Raw genomic sequence first — 19561 nt, forward strand, 5'->3', positions numbered from 1 at the left:
AGCAGCAAAAGCGCCTGCCTGGCAAGCGCAAGGTCGTGAGTTTGGTTCCCGGTACCGGAGAAAAACCAAAAAAAAAAAAAAAAAAAAAAAAAAAGAAATGCTCACTCTCTCTCTTCCACACAGATAGATGGACTGGGTGGGTGGGTGGATGCATGAATGGATGGATAGAATAGATAGATGGATAGATAGATAGATAGATAGATAGATAATTGATAGAGAAAAATAAGATATACACATATCCATTTCTGTTTCCCCAAAGAACCTAATCCCTGTCCATCCATACAAACTCAAGTTGGGAAAAAACAGAGAGGTCCAGGGCTAATCTGCAACATGGCATTGCAGACCAGACACTTTAAAGGTAGTGAGCACTGCCCTTTGGTCACGAATACAACTAATACCCCATTTGGGCCAGGTGGACTTGTTCTCTGTGAGAGAAGGGTGCCCGAGGAGCAGCCCGCACCCCAACCTTGAACGTGTATCACGATAACTTCACAAGGAACCTGAAGTTCATCCAAAGATGTAAATGATGGCAGCAGCAGCATTCTTCCTCCCCAGGGCTTTAGCATTTTGAAAGAACAAATTACACAAGATTTCCTGATGGTTTTCTTTCTCTTCTTTATACTTGTGGAATTTTCCATATTGTCTTCAATTAGCAGTTATTATTTTTGTGTTACTAAAATAAAACGTAAATATAAACTTAAGATGTCCCCCTTGTCTTCCCACCAGGGAGTCAACGCCATTTCCAGTCTCCTGGCTTTTGCAGTTTCACAGATTGTTGTCCCTTGGCATCTGCCAGGGGCTCTGCTGAGGAGCCCCCTGAGATACCAAAATCCTTAGGCGCACAACTCCTTTCTATAAAATGATATAATATTTGCATATAACCTATACATATCCTCCTGTCTACTTTCAGCCACCTCTAGATGACCTATAATACCTAGCATGATATAAATGCTACTTGATATACTAATACTGTATATGGGCTCAAATTAGCTGTATCAAAATAAAAGATAAAAAAAGAGCTCAGGATGTAGTTCAGTCAAAGGTCCTGCATTCTATCTCCAGTACAAAGAAAGAGGAAGAAGGGGACAAGGAGGAAGAGAATTTTAATGTTCAGTACAGGTGCAATTTTTTTCTGAATATTTTCAATCCACGACTCAACTCAAAGGTTGAGTCCATGGGTTGGCTGTGTTCGTGCACTGACTCTTTGAACCCTTACCCCTGGCTTCGCTATGTATATATGTCCCGGGCCCTGTAGCAGGTGCTGGGTGCTCTGCAGGGGTGGCCCAGTCCCTGCTCCAGTTCTGTGGGCTCAGCCAACTTCCCTTATTGCTCTGCTTCCTTGGTTGTTTTGGTTCGCATCCTTGTTTTTGCTTTTTTAATAAATAGGTGTTGTAGCAATGGCTTATAAGGAAATAGATTTAATACAGAACACATCATTTATAGGATGGTTTTATAATATTCACCCAAAAAGTCAAATGCAGAAGAGTGCAAGAGATCTGCTTATGCTCTGGAGACCCAAAGAATCCAGCTGAAGGCCTGGATCCCACGGCAATGTCTCACGCAAGTCTGTATCAAAGATCTGCACTGGGAAGGTCCGAAGGTCAGTGGTGGAGACTAGAAAGTCTGCACCAGTGGGATAAAGGATCTCTGCCAGGAGGCTGAGGGATCTGTACTGGAGTCAGGAAGCAATGCTTAAGATAAGGACCAGAGCTCCCCCAAAGAAAACCACAGCCATCCTCAGTGACAGCTAGGACCCAAGCTCATCTGACAGTGTGAACAGCTGAGTTCATATCAGCAAAACCAGCACTACATGCTTCTCCCAAGAGAATCAACAGCACACCATCTTCCCCTCCAGTTCTCCTTTTATGCTGTTGGAAGCAATCCTCAGGTGGGCCCTCCACACCCGGAACCACGCTGACTCCGTTCAGCTGGGTGTTACAAGTTGACCATTAGTTAATCCACCACAATGGGACAAACAGCAGATGATCCAGGTTACAGGTGAGGTGTGGAGGGCGAACCTGGCTCCCAGTGCACTGGGCACTGATCAGCTCTGGGGGCTGCAGCAGCTGAGAAGGAGCAGCTTCCTTGCTGGAGGGGAAGAAGTTTCAGGGTGTTGGTGTGGACCAGGGTGGGGAGCAGGAAGCAGCCAGGGTGTCAGTATGAGGACAGCCAAGAAGATGTGAAGAAAGAGGGAAGCTGGTGGCACCAGGCTGGGGTCACGGGGTGTTCACGTTGGCACAGGGGAAGTCCAGCAGAAAGACATGGAGGAGCGGGGCTGAACTAAGTGTGTGCTCCTCGTGTACAATCCAGAGAGATCGCACTGCTACTATGGGTTTTCAGACTTAGTGCTTCTTCAAGGCAGCGGGGAAAGCAGTTTTCCAAGGATACCACTAAACAAGGAGCTCCATCCCCAAACCAGGTGAACCCCCAAGGCCATACTCACAAGCATGCACCCCTGCAGACAGCCTGGCACCCACACTCAGCACTATGTCAGAACCACCTTTGCCCCCGTGACAACCCGACATCCAGGTCACCAGGTAACGCCTCCTCTTCCCTCCTGACCTTGGAGGTCCTTCTGCCTGTAGAGCTCCCGCAGCAGGAGCCATCTCAGATGCCCCTCACACTCAGCCTCCGAAAACACTGGAGTCTCCACCCCTTTTCTCAGAGGAGGTCTCTTATCTTCTGCACCTTGATGTCCAGAGCTGAAGGCAGCCTCCTCAAGTCACCACAAAGGCCCTATCCCTAGAGCACAAAACTTGCTGCAGGATTCTGGACCCAAAGGGCCCGGTGGATTCTTCTTGAGACAGGAAATCCAACTTCTTGTCTCCAGCTAGGCAGGGAAAAAAATTAGCAATGGCAGCTTCCCTCCATGAACAATAAATATATAATTAATTTAAAGTTGATTAAAGATCCCCTTGGTGCTGCCATAGTCAAGCAGAAGTAAATGGGTTAGAATATATCCCTTCTTTTGAAACTGGATCTCCTGGGACACTGGCGCTCATCCATTCATCCAGCGAATATTTAGTGCATGCCTACTGTGTTAGCTTTCTGTCTCAGTGACAACAGACCTGAGACAATCAACTCACAAGGAAGAAAGGTCTACTTTGGTTCAGAGTTTCAGAGATTTCAGTCCATGACTTCCTGGCCCTGTTGTTTTGGGCCCATGGTGGCATAGTACAAAGTGTGATCGAACTATTTGGTAAATATTTAAACTTTTAAAAATTTATTACAGTGCAAGGCACATTACCATTAATCCCCTTCAAAATACTCCCCCTCACTTTGAACGTACTTCTCCCATTGCCTTGCCAATCTCTGAGGCAGTTCTGGAAATCCTCCTTCAAAAGTGTCTTTACAAGGTACTATAAAAACATACAGCAAATGCTGCTGCCGAGTGTCATCCAGTGGAAAGACAGCCTTGAAAATCAACACTGTGTCCTCATCCACCTTATTCACAAGATCTGGCCCTGTGTGACTTCTGGCTCTTCCCCAAAGAAAGTGACCATGAAAGGCAAATATTTTGAATCCGTTCAGGACATCGAGGCAGCCCCCACGGCATAACTAAAGACACTCACAAAAGAGAACTTGCAGCATTGCTTCAGAAAGTGCCAACAACGCTGAGACAAGTGTGTTCAAGGCGAGGAGAAATACTGTAAAGATTCACAACAATGTGCTTTTTGCTTTTTAATTTGGTAAAATCTAAATATTGAGCATATTTTTTATCACACCTGTACGATGAGGTGGTATCACAGTAGAAGATGCCCGTTCGCCCTGGCCAAGAAGGGGGATGGATCCCAGGTCCCAATATCCCCATCGAGGTCATGCCAGTGGTCCAACTTCTTCACAGTGCTCCCCCCAGCCAGGGACCACTGCAGTCCAGTCGCACCACAGGCTGGACACTGAGCATCGACACAGGGGCCTTCAGGGGATATTCAAGGTCCAAGCTACAGCATCTACCATGTGCTGGGCACTGAGGAACGCACGGGTGAATAAAAAAACCAAGTCCTTGCTCTTGTTAAACTTCTCATAGCTCACAATGCACCACAGTGGAAGCTGAGAGAAAGAGGGAAAAGGAGAGAGGAGATTAATTTTTGATGGTGAGCTCCAGAAAGGCCACCCTGCTAAGTGGAGACCTTGAGCAGAGACCTAAGGCACATGAGGAGCAAGGCTTTCAGGCAGTAAGGACAACACAGGGCAGGACCAAGCCTGGTGCCTGCCTCACCCTAGGACTCTGCAAGGCCTTCAGCAAAGTGGTCCCTTGATCTGTGTCTTGGCAGCCTCTAGAGCCATAAGAAATAAATTGCTTTGCTTTGGAAGTTACTCAGTCGCCAGTATTCTGCTATAGCAACAGAAAATGAGTGAAGGCAGGATGCTATGGGCTGGTTTCAAACAGAGAAGAGACGGGGTCTTATTTTCACTTTAAAAGTACCATGCAGGCTCCTGGCTCCTGTATAGATAAAGAGACAATAAGGGGGACACTGTGGGGAAAGGGAGACCCAGCAGGGAGTTTTTCCAATGGTTTTTCCAACAGTTCTCTTGGACTGAGCCGATGGTAACAGGGTGGAAAGAAACGGCAAAACACTAAAGTCGACAGGATTTGCCAATGGATTAGGTGTGGAAATGAGAAAAAGAGCGAAGGATGAGCTTTTGGAAAAATGAGATTTCAATTTACTGAGAGGAGGAAAACTGGAGAAGAGCTGGTTGGGTGGGAATTTGGAAAGAAATCAAAAGTTTGAAGGCTGTTTGCTTCAAAATGCCTTACAGACATCCAAGGGGGATGTAGGAAACACCGCCCTAACATGGCACTGGGGCAGACAGGGTGGTTTAAGCTAAAGGAGATGAAATGTCCCTCTGACCTTCTCTCCTGAAGACCCTTCGATGACAGACATCCTGTCCTATACCCAGAAGGAAGGAATGTCACACGGAGAGGCCAAGAAGATGGAGCCAATGTGTCTTACTAAGTGTTTCCCAGTCTATTAAGTCAGACTTCCTTTCTGTTTAATCACACTTCTATACAACTGTCCCTTCTTGGTTAAACCTAAGGGCAAAAAATACACCCTTTTCTTCAGGTCTTTGGCACCACTGTCACATAAAACTTCGGTTCAGTAGGTTTTCTCTTGTTAACCTATCTTTTGTTACAGGGGTGTCAGTGTGAACCTTGCACTGGGTGAGACAAAGATAATACCTTTCCCCCTACAAAGTGGTGACGTCCAGCATAGAATTTAGAGGGGAAAGGTTGAGGGAGGTTGGAGTGGTCAGAACACAGAGGGGAAGGAAAGCACAGAGATTCCAAAGGCTACGCAGGCAGAGAAGAAGTGGGAAGAGTGGGCCCTGAGTGTCCCAGCATTTAAAGCTCAGAGATAAGAGAAGGCAACAGCAACAGGTACTGAGAGTGCCTGTGAAGTCAGAGGGAGAACAAGGAGACAGAGGAGCCTTGGAAGTCAGCAGTGACATCAGCGGTAGTCAGGTCCGAGGACTGAGACTTGACTATCGGGTTTGGTAATGTGAATGTCTCTTTTTGGCCTTGAGTTTGGGGGTAAAAATATCACTGGGAATAAACTCAATACAATGTAGATTTAAAGATAAAAGGCCAGGTACAGTTCATAAACCTGTAATCTCAGCTAGGCTGGAGGCTGAGGCAGGAAGATTGCAAGTTCAAGGCCAACCCAGGCAACTGAGCAAGACCTGATCCCAGAAAAAAACAAAAAGGGCTGGAGATGTGACCGAGTGATCTAGCACTTGCCTGGCATGCACAAGGATCTGGGTTTAATCTCCAGGGTGGGGGTGGGGAGAAGGAAGGAGGGAGAGGAGGAGGAAGAAGGGAGAATTTGAAGAAAACATAAAAAGGAATGTAGAAAATTCTTGGAAGGCTTATGATAAAGGGGAGAAGAGAAACGGGCTGGTGACAGGAAGAATTGCAGGGTGCAGGCAAGATCTCTGCTGCTTTGTGTGGTTCTAAGTGGATGACCCATCCACAGGCTTCGGTGCCAATGAGAATGAGTCAGTAGAGAGGAAAACTGACAACAGGAGATCGAGGAAACTATGATGAATGAAGTCTGTGCAGGAGAGGCAATGTTCTCAGATCAAGCACAGAATAATTCATCAATTTCTCAGGGCAAGAAGAACTAAAAATTGATCCGGCTTTAGAAGTTCACCGAATTTTATGAGTGGGACACTGTGCTATTTCTTTCTAATTTTTTGCCATAAGGTGGCAGTAGATGGCTTCATCTAACACCAAACAACCCTTCCCAGAGCACCTTTGGGAAACCAGCAACAGCTGAAGTTGACTTGGAAAACGGTTTTTATGGACACAACAGGTGTGTTTGGAAGACTGCTGCCTCCTTGTCCTCATTCTTGTCCCCCTGAAATAGCATCCTTGCAGTTACCCTTCCCACTCTATCCCCATGAGGAGGACCACACAGGCATCCCGGGGGCCTGAAAAGGCCCCTGGGGTTGGGACGCTCTTCCTCACAAGTGGAATCTAGAAAGATGACAGAGAGTGCATAGGTTGTTACCAGAAGCTGGGGCGGTGCCTGGGGCCAAAGACGGAGAGATGTTCAAGGGGTACAAAATCTCAGTCAGACAGAAGGGATAACTTTTATGATCTATTGTAGCATGGTCACTATGGTTAATAATAATGTGCTGCATATTTCAAAACTGCTGTGATGGTTGATTGTGTCAACTTGAGAACTTTAGAGAAGCCTAACTAAATCAACTCATCAGTTGCACACCCTAGGTATGAGAGACCCATGCTAGAGTGGCCTATCATCTGGGTGGTATAAAGGGGAAATGAGGAAGGACGGATCTGCTGCTGTTTCTTTGGAGGAGCTCCAGCCTTCACCTTCACCTTGGACATCATCTCCTGGCTTCCGGCGCAGACTCTTTAGCTTCCGGCGCAGACTCTTTAGCTTCCGGCGCAGATATTTCATCCTTCCAGATTAGACTCCTCAGTGTTCCACTGAAGACCCATCGGCCCCCCGATATGGACTCAGATGGGCACTGCAGTGAGCTCCAGACCTTGGACTGACTCCTTCAGTCTCCAGTGTGCAGACACACTCTACCTGCTTCCTCATCCACTCTGCAGGTGACCACTGTAAGCTGGTCTTGTAAATTCTTATACATTTGTATATCTTATGTTATATCTGTTTCTCTAGTAAACACTGACTGATACAACTACCAAGAGAGCGAATTTCAAATGTCTCACCACAGGGTGCAGCTCAGCAGTTGGAGTACTTGCCTAGCGTATCATGTGCAAGGTGCAGGGTTTCCTTCCCAACACTGTAAAATAAAGTCTCACCACAATAGGCTGTGGAGAAATAGGAACCCTTCTCCACTGCTGGTGGGAATGCAGACTGGTGAAACCACTGTGGAAATCAGTTTGGAGATTCCTCCGAAAACTAGGTTTAGAGGTCCCATTCAACCCAGCTATCCCCCTGCTGGGTATTTTCCCAGAAGATCTAAAAACATCATATCACAGTGATATATGTGCACCTATGTTCATAGCAGCACAATTTGTAATTGCTAAAATGTGGAAGCAACCCAAATGTCCATCCACCGAGGATTGGATAAGAAAATTATGGTACTTTTATATAATGGAATATTACTCAGCTGTAAAGAAAGATAAACTCGAGGCCTTTATATTTAAATGGTCACAACTAGAGACCATACTCATAAGTGAAATAAATCAAACATACATGTGCAAGCACCGCATTGTGTCACTAGTGTAAAACTTGAAAGAGTTAAGTTAAACTCGGAGGTATGATAGACACTGTGAAATGATAGGAAACCACCGAAGAGTAAAGGGCTTCTGGGATGTGGGAAAAGAGAAGGGAAAGAAGGAAAAATTTTGTATGTATGTATATACAGGATAGATAACATGGTTGTTCTTCTATCTGCTGTTTCTATGCTGAAAGAAACTGTCAATGAGTCTTTGGTTGACCAGTATTGCATGTCTATATCTGTTTTCATGAGAAGCCACTTTGAAGATATCAATATGTAATACAACCACCATTGTTAATTCCCTACCACTTTGTTTGTAACTCTGTATTGTCTGTATTGTACTTGTGATATGTTGTAAAATGTTGTATGTCTGTTAATGTTTCCCTCCTTTTATCCTTAAAATAAAAAAAATAAATAAATAAAAAAAATTTAAAAAAAAGTCTCACCACAATAAAGTAATTGAGGTGATGACTATGCTAATTAACTTGACCCCAACATGCCACTGTACTCCATAGATATACAATTATGACTTGTCAATTTAAAAAATAATAATAATAAAAGCATTACTGGGAATAGCAATTTTTTAAAAATGGGCTTTGTCTAAAATATGCAAAGAAAAAAAAACCTCTTAAAACTCAACAATAAGACCAGTAGCCTGGTTGAAAAAGGTGAAAGACATTAGTAGGCACCTCACCAAAGTCAATGCAATGATGGCAAATAAGCATAGGAAGAGATGTTCTACATCATATGTCCCCAAGGAAAGGCAGAAATGCAAAGGAAAATGAAGAGATGCCACCTATTAGAACAGCCAAACTCAGGACTATTAACTGCAATGCAAATGCTGGTGGGGAGCTCTCACCCACTGCTGGGGGAATGCAAAGTGGGACAGCCACCTTGGGAGGTAGTCGGGCAGTCTCTCACCGATGTAAACACACTTTTGTATTGTTTTCATAGTCTTAGGCTGAGAGCCCAGCTCTGGGTCCCATCCTAAGACATCAGCCAAGGTGAGCCACAGTAAAGGACGGAAAAGGAGTTTTATTCAACACGGCCATGCTAGGGAGGACAGGAGAAGGACTCAAGGTCTGTCTTGGTGGAACTGACAGAAGCTTTCAGGTTTTATAAGAAAGAAGAACAAAACCAAGGGATGGGGTTTGCATAGCTGCAGGGTTTGCACAGGTTGCTCCAGAGAAGTTTTAATGGCCTGGGAGGACAACTGGTGCCCAGGAGATGATTGCTTCCCCAGGATGGAGGGTGTCATTTTCAGGGGGTGGTCTGTAAGGATCTGCTTCTTGTGGAGTCTGAGGTAACTGAGGTTTAGGACAGTGAGTAGAGACTTCCAGGCATCACTCCAGGGGGTCTAAAACAGGTGACTGGAAAAAGAGGTAACTGAATGGCCCTGAAAATCTTAAAAGCGCCTTAGTTACTGTGGTGGATTGACAACTGATGGTCAACTTATAACCCCCAGCTGAACTGAGTAAGTGTGGTGCTAGGTGTGGGAGGCCCACCTGGGGATGGTTACCCGCAGCATAAGAGGCAGAACTGGAGAAGAAGAAGTTAGGCTGTTAGCTGAGAAAGGGTATTGGCTGGTAGAAGCTGTAAGGAGCTGTTGGTTGTTTTGGAGGAGCTTGTCATGCTGGCTTTCCTGATGAACTCAGCTGTTTTCATCCTCCGAAGAGCTCGGGACCTTGTTGGCACTGAGAATAGCTTTGGTTCACTTTGGGGGAGCTCCGGTCCTCACTTTGAGCGTCACTTCCTGGCTTTGGAGGGGAAGATGGTGCACTGCCAGTCTCCTGGAGAAGCTTGCTGCACTGGCTTTCTTGATGGGAACTCAGCTGTCTTCACCGTCAGAGGAGCTTGGGACCTCACTGTTGCTGAGGATGGCTGTGGTACTTTTCAGGAAACTCTGGTTTTTATCTTGAGCATCACTTCCTGGCTCCAGTGTAGATCCCTCAGCCTGCCAGCACAGATCCTTCATCCCACTGGCACAGACTTCCTAGCTTCCACCACTGACCTGTGGGCCTTCCCAGTGCAGATCCGTGAAACAGGCCTGCATGAGACGTAGTGGGCTCTGGGCCTCCAGTTGGATTTGTGGGAGGTATTGTTATGGGCTCTAGGTGTTTAGCTGGACTCATGAAGGACATTATTGTGGGATCTAGGCTCTAGCTGAATTCTTTGGTCTCTAGTATGTGGACAGATTTCCTGCGCTGTCTTGTGTATGATTCTTTGGGTGACTACTATAAATAATCTTATAAAATATGTGTCCTGTATTATATTGCTCCCTTTGCAAAAATCCCAAACCATAAGAGTTACTCTTATCTCAATGTCCTCAGTCATGAAGGAGGATGAGAAAGGCTAGGTAAATTTAGGGCTGATAAACCTAAACTGTCTCCATGCAGAGCTGGGCAGGGATCCAACCCAAAGTTTTAAGGTAATGAAGAAGACAGATGTAAAATGAATGCCATTACCCACTGGGCATCTGCAGGCCCAGCCTCTAAGTACCTATTATAATAACAGTCCCACAATTGCACTCCAATAATTACCTGAAGCAGTAAGCTCTTACACCTACACAAAACCTGTGCAAAAATGTTTATAGCAGCTTTATTCATTACTGTCAAGATGTGGAAGCAGCAAATACACCCCTCGGAAGGTGAATGGTATTGTGGTACATCCAAAGCATGGAACATTACTCAGTGCTAAAAAGAAATGAGCTAGCAAACTATGAACAGATTTGGAGAAACCTTAAATGTATATTTCTAAGTGGAAGTAGCCCAACTAGCATGGCTACATACTGTTTGGTTCCAACCACATGACACTGACATTCTGGAAACAATAAAACTATGGTGACAGTCAAGTCATTGGTGGTTTCCAGAGGTTTGGGGAGAGAGAGGGTTGAACAGGCTGAGCACAGTGATTTTCAGTGCAGTGAAGCTGCTCCATGGAACTAGGTTGGTGGATCCCTGGCTTCCCACATTTTTCCAAAGCCGCAGAATCCACAGCACAAGAGTGAGCCGTAATGGGAACCACGGACTCAGGATGATAAGGACGAGTCCATGCAGGTTCATCAATGGCAATAAATGCCCCACTCTAGAGGGGGAAGTTGAAAATGGCGGAGATTACGCATGTGTTGGGGGTATACAGGAAATCTCTCAATTTTGCTGTGAACATAAAATTGCTCTAAAGATTTTTAAATGTCTTTTAAATTGTTTTTCCAAAAGAATCCATGGTGCTATTGTGGGTGGGCAGAGAGCTACGGAGGGAGGGGAGTCCAGGCAACCATCCCAGGGCCATGCAAGCTGTGGCATGTGAGAGCCCAGCCCATGGGTGTTACAAGAATCTACCAATAGTCAAGGAATATGGGAAGATCAAGAGTTTGCTGATTCATGGCAAGAGAGCAGCGGCCAAAACCCCGAGGGGACCATGGCTTTGGGGTGAAAGGCTGGGATTTTTATTTTTGATTTTAATGTGAGGAGGGGGATCTGCAAACATCATCCTGGGAACACTTTCTCCTGCCTCGGGGACAGGGAGAGGGGCTGAGGGTTCAGCTGATTACCAGTGACCAAGGATTTAATCAAGTACACCTATACATTGAAGCATCTGTAAAAACTCAAAAGAACAGGGTTCTGTGAATTTCAAGGCTGCCAAACACGCCCCCACTTGGCAAGGGTGGCACACCTGACTGCACAGGGACAGACGCGCCTGTTTGCCCACCTTCCAAACCTTGCCCTCGCGCTTATCCGGCTGTTGATTAATGTACTTTAAAATATCCTTGGTAGTGAAGCAGCAAAAATAAGGAGAGTGCTTCTCCGAGTTCTACAAGCCATTCTAGCAAGTGACCACACCTAAGTGGGTCCTGGGGGAACCCACAACCTATAAACCAGTTGGCCAGAAGTACTGGGGGCCTAGACCCACAACTGGCATGGGTGGTGATAAGGGCGGGAACGCAACTGGGCCCCTACTGCAGTCTGCTGCCCTGTCCAGGCAGATAGCGTCAGAACGGAGTTGAACTGCAGCCACGCAGTTGGTGCCCTTCTGAGAACTGATGAGTGGGGAAACCTTCATACCTCTGGTCACAGAAGCAATCTGTGTTGAGAATACAGTAGGAGAAAACAGTCTGCTGAGGTTTTTTCTTAATGTAACAGGCAGCAGATACGGACAGGACGCGATGGCTTACTGCATCTTTGGGACGTAATCTGTTAAGGCAGGGGGAAAATCAAGAATGGTTCTCAAGTCTCTGGTGTGGAGCAACAGAAAGATGGCAAGCACAGGAGGAGAGAATGCAGGAGAAAGGGCTGGTTTGGGGTACACTGATGACTAGCTTGAGACTGCAGACCCGGAAGTGCATGAGAAGATTCAGGGAAGATGTGCAGTCTGACACACAAATACGAGGCTGAGCGGAGAGGCCCAGGCCAAGGTCATGGGATTGGTATTTGGGAACACAGGTAGAACATCACATCAGGTGACATGTGCTGGGCAGAGCGTATGGGATGAGAAAGGACATCAAACCCTGAGAATCGCCCATATGCAGGATGGGCAAAAGAAAAGAAGTCCATCCCGTAAGAACACTTGGGAAGAGAAACAGGAACACCCAAAGCTGTGGGAATCCAGGGAGGAGACGATTTCGAAAAGGAGAGTTATTATGATAGGGCTGCCACAGCAACATGCCAGGAATGGAACTCCAGCTTCTCATGGTCCTGGGGGCTGAAGTCCAAGATCAAGGTGTCAGCAGGGTTGCTTTCTCCTGAGGTCTCTCTCCTTGGCTTGCTTTTATCTTATTTATTTGTTTATTTATTTATTTATCTGTCATTTTGAGACAGAGTCTCACTATGCAGTTCAGGCTGGCCTTGGGCTCACTTTGTAGCCCAGGCTGGTCTTAAACTCCCAAAGACCCTCCTGCCTCAACCTCCCCAGTGCTGGGATTACAGGCATGCACCACCATGCCCAGACTGATTCTCTCCTCAGCTTGTAAAAGGTTATGTTTTCCTTGTATCTTCACATGATCTTCCAAGGGTATGTGTGTCTTGTGTCCCAATTTCCCGTTCTTGTAAGGACACTGGTTGTGTTGGATTAGGATCCACTCTAATGACTTCTATCTCAAAACATAGTCACATTCTGAGGCACTGGGAGCTAAGACTCTAGCACAGTAATGTTAGGGAGACCAAAGTCAGCCTATAACACAGAGCAGATAGACAAGACAGTCAAAGAGGCCCAGCGATTTAAAGATGCAAGTGTCATCTTGATTTGGAGATCAGAAGTCACTGGTGATCTCAGTAACACTTGCTGAAGCCAGATATAATGGGTTTTGGGAAGTCCTTCCAGGGAAGCAAATACTCTCTGGAGAAATGTGGATGAACATATGTGCATAGGGAGCTTAGAAGGGTAAGAAGAGTAACTACCAATGCCTTTGGTGACTTTTCTTCTTTGTACAGCAAGGTATATTTGGTACAAAATAACTGAGTATTTACAAATACCATGGAATGATCTCTAGAGTGGAACAATTTCATTCAATGAGCACTTTTTATGTGCCAGAAAAACTCCCTTCATCCTTATAGCAAATCTGTGATGTATTAGTTATCATCTTCATTCCTGAGCTGAGGAACTGAGGCTTTTGGGGTGTGAGCAATTTGGGCACAGTGGCATTACCGGAGATGGGTAGGGTGGGACTCACACTCCCAGCCATTGGAAAGCTCCAAAGCCCTTACCCTAAACCACTTCATTCACTGTCTGCACTTAAAGTCACAGCCTCCAAATCAGAGATGGAGTATTTACCCGCATTTTTTTGTAATTCATTTGTTTGGATCTTAGAATATCTTTTCCCATAGAAATAGTCCACCAGCCCACAGATAATACATGTTTAAAGTATAATGCATGAGAGATGCTGTTTTATACTCTACCCCAAAAAAGAAAAATATAAGGCTTCTGCCAAAAGAGTGATTATATAAAACAGGAAGAGTATCTTTGAGCAAGATGCTTTCAAAAATTATCTTAAATTCTAGGATTCAAATGCTGATAAGGAAGTAAGAAGGGGAAGGCTGTGGGCATTTGGTGAACACCAAAGTTTGAAACCATTGGTTCCTTATCCTGTCTGATTTACTTCAAATGCTATGGCTCCCTTCCTCCCTCCTTGATTCAAGTCATTTATTGGCCATGCTGTGGGATTTGCTTCACTTATAAACGTAATTACTTTGATGAAGAGCTAATGGCCTTGAAAAATAGTTAATAATGGGGGGGTGCAGACCCGGAAGTTCACTTCTAGGGCACCTAGGGAAGGGGAAATGCCAGGCCCTGGGGGGGGGGGGGGCGGTGGTCCAGAGACACTGGGACCAGGACTGGCCCACTGGGCCACCATGAGTGATCAGCAGCTGAGCAAATTGAGAAGAAGGTCAGTGACATTCCATTCTGACGGACCTTGTGCCCAGTCTGTGTGAGGATCTCCACCTTCTGTTGACCAGCCACTGAAAAAGCCAGAGACAGGATGGCAGGAAGGGATTAGCTTTTGTGTGGCTGCAGCAGAGATGGGGACTCCTATAGGTCACCATGGAGTAACAAATATGATCCTCCTTTGGCAGAGGGGCCATGTCACCTGCTCGACTGAGAAAGCCGGAAGTGGAAGCCAACAATGACTTTGACTAGGCCTAAGAACTTTATTTGGAGGGCATCGTCTCATCTGTCTACCTCTGGGATCTGGATCAGGGCTTTGCTGGAGTGAGCATCATAAAGAAGGCTGGAGATGGAGCAAAGAATATCGAAGGTAACTGGGATTCCATCTATGTGTTGAAGTACAGAGGCCCAGCGGCCACACTGCCCAGTACATGTTGACCTCCACAGTGATGATGTAGCTGCAAAACAACCAGTCCAGCTTGGGCACCATGAAAGCTCCACCAAAAACATGGAGAAGGATGAAAGTGTGAGCGATGGCTCCCCACACAGAGCCAATATCCAGCACCTGGTAGAGGACAAGGAAAATAAAATGAGCAGTCTTACCAGACTGGGGGAGGGGGTCCCATGAGGCTTTCCTGTCTGGAATAAAGAATTGGACAAGACACACAGAAAAGGCAGCAAAGGTGTACATTTACTGAAGGTAGAGAAGAAGTATACGCTCCAGGGTGAAAGCAGTGAAAGCAGCCCCAAGGATAAGAGAAAGGGACCTTTTGTATCCAAAATTTCCGGATTGGTTTCTTTCTCATGCAAATAAAGCATGGGATATTGGCCTATCAAAAACTCACATTGTGTTATGCTAAATTGAAACTGTCCTATGGAAAACTTTGCTTGGCTTCTTCCCAGATGTAAATGAAGGATCAGAATTAGCATCTTCTGAATGGTTGCACCCACATGTAAATGAAGCATTGAAAATAGCATCTCTGATTGGTCCTTCAAACAACACCATATTGAAATGAGGGATGAGAATATCGATTTCTAACTGGTCCCAGGTATAGTGCATAGTAGCCTGGAGTCACTGTGGGTCCTGAGAACATGCATATCCTCTGAGTTTTTATGACATTTGACATATTACACCCACCCAACTGTCAGGTTTGCCCCAGCCCTAATCTCCTACCTCAGAAGTACACTGAATGACATCTACCTTAAAAAAACAAATGACCTTGTCAGTGGGCTGAGGTCAGTGTAGACTTTCGCAGATGGATAAAAGAAGTTGCTCTTAAGAACAACATGGTGGAGGCTTTCAAGAGAAAGTAGAAATGTCAAACTTAGGCTTTCACTAACTAGCTGTGCCATGAACATGTTAGATTCCTTTCTTAGAAAACTGATTTCTGCTTCTTTTCCCTCATCCCTTCCTTCCTGAACAGGTTACCTAGCAACTTGAATCACTGACCTGACAGCACAACAAGCACCATCTTTCTGGAGCATGAAGCCTTTACCACCTTCTCTGGCTCTCAGACCTGCTTTCCTCTCTCCACATTTCCATACAGACTGATTGACATCTAGAATCCCAAAAATGGCACTGGCCAGGACACACACTTATAAGATAAACTTTCTACTCCCTTTGGCATACGTGGCAACTAACTCCCAACCCCCTCGAGATATGACACATTCCCTGCCCATATTAACTTCACCTCTAGTCCAATCTAACAAAAACCGGTTCCCCAGGTTCCTCCTCCAACTGTCCTTGCAATCTCCTGCAACCCTCCCAAGCTGGCAATAAAGGCTTGTTTTATCTACCTCTGCCTCTTGCTCTATCTGGTGCCAAATCTAACACAGACCTTGTGATTTTTGTTCACCTGAGCTCTGTCTTCCTCCCCTCCCCTTCATTTATAGAAATAAAACACACTGCCAGCCCTCTCCCACCTTTTTGTTACATTAATGTAAAAAACATAAAACAAAAACATGTTATGAAATAACTGGAGTGTGAAAGACCAAAAAATGGAAATGTGAAAAATCAGAAAAATCAGAAAAGTAGTTAATATATATAAAATGCTTAGAATAATGTCTGGTATATAGTAATATACCCAGCTTTTTGTGCTGGGTACTCTTCTGGGCTATTTGAACATATTAGCTCATTTAGTATTCATAGCAAGAATCTTCGTTTATATTGAGGAAGAGGAGGCCCAGAGGGACAAATACTGTAACACTCTCAAGTTAATACAACTGGTCAAAGGCAGAGCCGGGAGCCAAACCTATTCTTCTAACCTCTTTACATGGGAGGAAGAGGGTAAGAAAGATCCTCGTGTGTGTGCTGAAATGTCACCTGGCTGCACTGCACAGCTGTCTGGTCAAACATTAGTGCAGATGTTGCTGTACAGGTCTGTTTGACGTGTGATTGTCATCTAACTCAGCAGACCCAAGTAGAGCTGGTGTGCCTGCACACTGCAGGGGGCCCCATTCAAGCTGGGGAGGCCTCAGCAGCCAAGACTAAGGGCCCTCACCCACCCCAGAAAGAAGGACTTGCACCTCAAGACTGCACCACGGAAGTTCAGCCTGAGTCCAACCTTCTCTCCTCACTTGCCATGCATCTCTTACCTAGATATTATTTTATTTCATTTTAAAGAGAAAAAATAAAACAATGATATAGAATTTCAAAACATGGTAATAGCAGATTAACAATAATTGCTACATTGTGTATTGTTATCTTCAAAGTAGTTGCTCAGATTACAAGAGATAGGCGTGAAAAATCAATCAAACAATATAAGCACAAACAGTTCTTTTTAATGCACTCATAGAAATTAGTAGTATAATTATCTTAGCTATCTTGTGTGTGTATATATGTATCTATTTATATATATATATATCTGCTTATATGTGTGTGTGTGTGTGTATGTTTTCTTTTCCCTTCCTTCTTTTCTCCTTTTCCCCATCCCAGTTGTTCTTTCCTTTTGAACAGTTTCTTTCTGTTTCACAATATCTATTGCACATGTTGGATCTCATTTACTCTCAGTTTTTTACACTAGGAGACAATATGTCTACACACTTGAGTCTGATTTATTTCACTGATGAGTATGGTCTCAAGTTGTATCCATTTACCTATAAAAGCCTTGAGTTTATCCTTCTTTGTAGCTGAGTAATATTTTCAATCAGCCTGTCTGCCCCACTATTTCTAACTTGCCAGCCCTAACAACTGTGAGGGCCAACTCCTTTAACTCTCTTTCAATAGATATTTTCTCCAATAGACAGACAAACAACAGATAGGCAGACAGACAGCCTCCTACCTGCCTGCCTGAGAGGAGGGTGGGGTGGGGAAGGGCTCAGGTTGGCTCGTATTGTACTTGGAGCTCTGCACCAGTTGAACCAAGACAGTGCAGCTCCTGACCAGTGAGGGAAAGGGTGCTGAGGAAGTGGGGGCGGGCCTCTTCCCAGCGGATCCCTGGGGTGCAGTGCGTGGAGAGAGAGAACGTGCAACATGCAATTCAAAAATACTCAAGAAAAATGAACTTTTGTGTCTGAGTCACTTTTCTCATGGCCGGGACAGAATACTTGACATTCATGACTTAAAGGAAGGTCGCTCCAAAGAAGAAAGAGCATGACCAAGGGGAGGCAGAGAGAGCCACGGAAGGAGCTGAAAAGGGAGCGAAGCCCTTCAGGGCGTGCCCACAGTGACTGCCTCTTCTGACCAGACCTCACCTCCTGATAGCAAGTCACTTCTATCATAACGAGCAGCAAGCTGGGGGACCCTAGTTAATCAATACCTTCTTCATGACCTTACATTTTTTTGGAGGGGGATAGTGCTAGGGATCCAACCCAGGGCTTCACACACGCTAGGCAAGTGCTCTATCACTGAGCTACACCCCCAGTGACTTCCATCTTTACTCCTTCTTATAATTTCTGTCAGCTCTTTTGAGGTATAATCTATCTACAGTGAAATTCACCTCTTCTAAGTATAGTATGCTGTTTGATGAGGTCCAACAAATGCACCTGGCCACCTCCCCACACACACTATCATAATCATACTAGAACATTCTAGCACCCCAGAAGTTCCCCCGTATCCCTTTGCAATGAGTCCCTTTCCCCTCCCCAGCCTAGCCCTTGGCAACCTGTCTACTTTTTGTCACTATAGCTTTCCTTCTTAAAAGATTTTATACATGTGGAATCATATAGTGTGTTACTTTTGTGTGCTTAGCATTATATTCTTGAGATTCATCTGTGGAGTTACATATACCAATAGTGTGTTCCTTCAGTTTACTGGATAGAGTTCCCTTGTAGGCACATACCAAATTTGTTTCTATTTACCCACCGAACATTTGGGGTGTTGCCAGTTTTATCTAATAACAATAAATTTCGTATAAACATTTAAGCACCTGCCTTCAGGTGGACATGTGTTTTCATTTTTATTGAGTAAGAGTGAGACTGCTGGATCATGCAGTAAGAGTGCATTTAGCTTAATAAGAAAAAGCCACAGCTTTCCAAAGTGGCTAGCTGTGATTTTTAACTTGCAATAGGAAAAAGGCAAGAAAGGAGGCAAAAAAAATTTCTTGCTGCTATTTAGTTAAAATCGACAAGAAAAAAAGGCTTAAAGGAGAAAATCAGTTTGGCATTAGAAGTGGGCTTCATGTCTACATGCTATTCTTTTCCACAAAATTAAGAATTAACTTCACCTTAATTTCTTCAAGTTAACATAATGTAGGACTTGTATGATGACTCTCAGACCTCAGATTCAAGTGTGGCCCCAAAACTGCATTTTTGAAATATTCTTTAGGTCAAATTAATTTTGTCTCAGCGCACACATTTCCTGGGCTGCGTGAGAACTCACTCACTGGTAGTCCTTGTTAGGGGTTTTCTGCCTTTAGAAAAGTGAAACAATGCCAGGGTCTTACCTGGGACCATGACAGGGAAAGAAGCCCCAGAGTTGTCACTCCCGACACCACTGAGTCACCAAACAACCAGTCCTCAGGTCACACAGCTGTGCTAGAAATTCACTGCGATGTTCCGCCAAGCTCACAGGTCTACGTAGTTCCAAATGTCAAGCCTCTCGGATACGATGAGATTGGGGGGGCACTGGAATGTTAGGTAAGACTGAGGATCCCTGACCCGGCCCTCTCAAAGCCTTTACCACCCCAGGTAGCAGGGTGCAGTTGCAAGAAAGGTCAGTAAATAAAACCAGCGGGGAAAGGGGGCCACAGAGATCATTTCTACTCTCCACCCGAGCAACCCACAAACTACCTGAACTGGAGAAGAGAAAGGAGGGAAACATCCATATGGCAAAATGACCCTGCCAGTACGGGTGAGCATGTGGAATGTGCTCACGTCAAAGCTATCAGATTCAGAATGAGGCCCTCTGTGTCAAACCCTGATAAGAGGAGCAGGACAGGCACCCAATCCCGGAGGCCAGGACGCGAGAACAAAGACCCCGGTGACACTGCAGACTGAGTTTCTAGGCGCTGGGAGGCCCAGGGGACGG

At 45.2% G+C, this 19561-nt stretch overlaps 1 pseudogene; it reads left to right on the forward strand.

Moving 5' to 3' along the window:
* The window catches only part of LOC102021221, a 16874-nt pseudogene extending 1534 nt beyond the window's left edge, over window positions 1–15340 (forward strand).
* Window positions 15341–19561: the final 4221 nt, after the last annotated feature.

Source organism: Chinchilla lanigera, unplaced genomic scaffold (genome assembly GCF_000276665.1).
Source record: "Chinchilla lanigera isolate Chin_1 unplaced genomic scaffold, ChiLan1.0 scaffold00064, whole genome shotgun sequence".
NCBI classification, from domain to species: domain Eukaryota; kingdom Metazoa; phylum Chordata; class Mammalia; order Rodentia; family Chinchillidae; genus Chinchilla; species Chinchilla lanigera.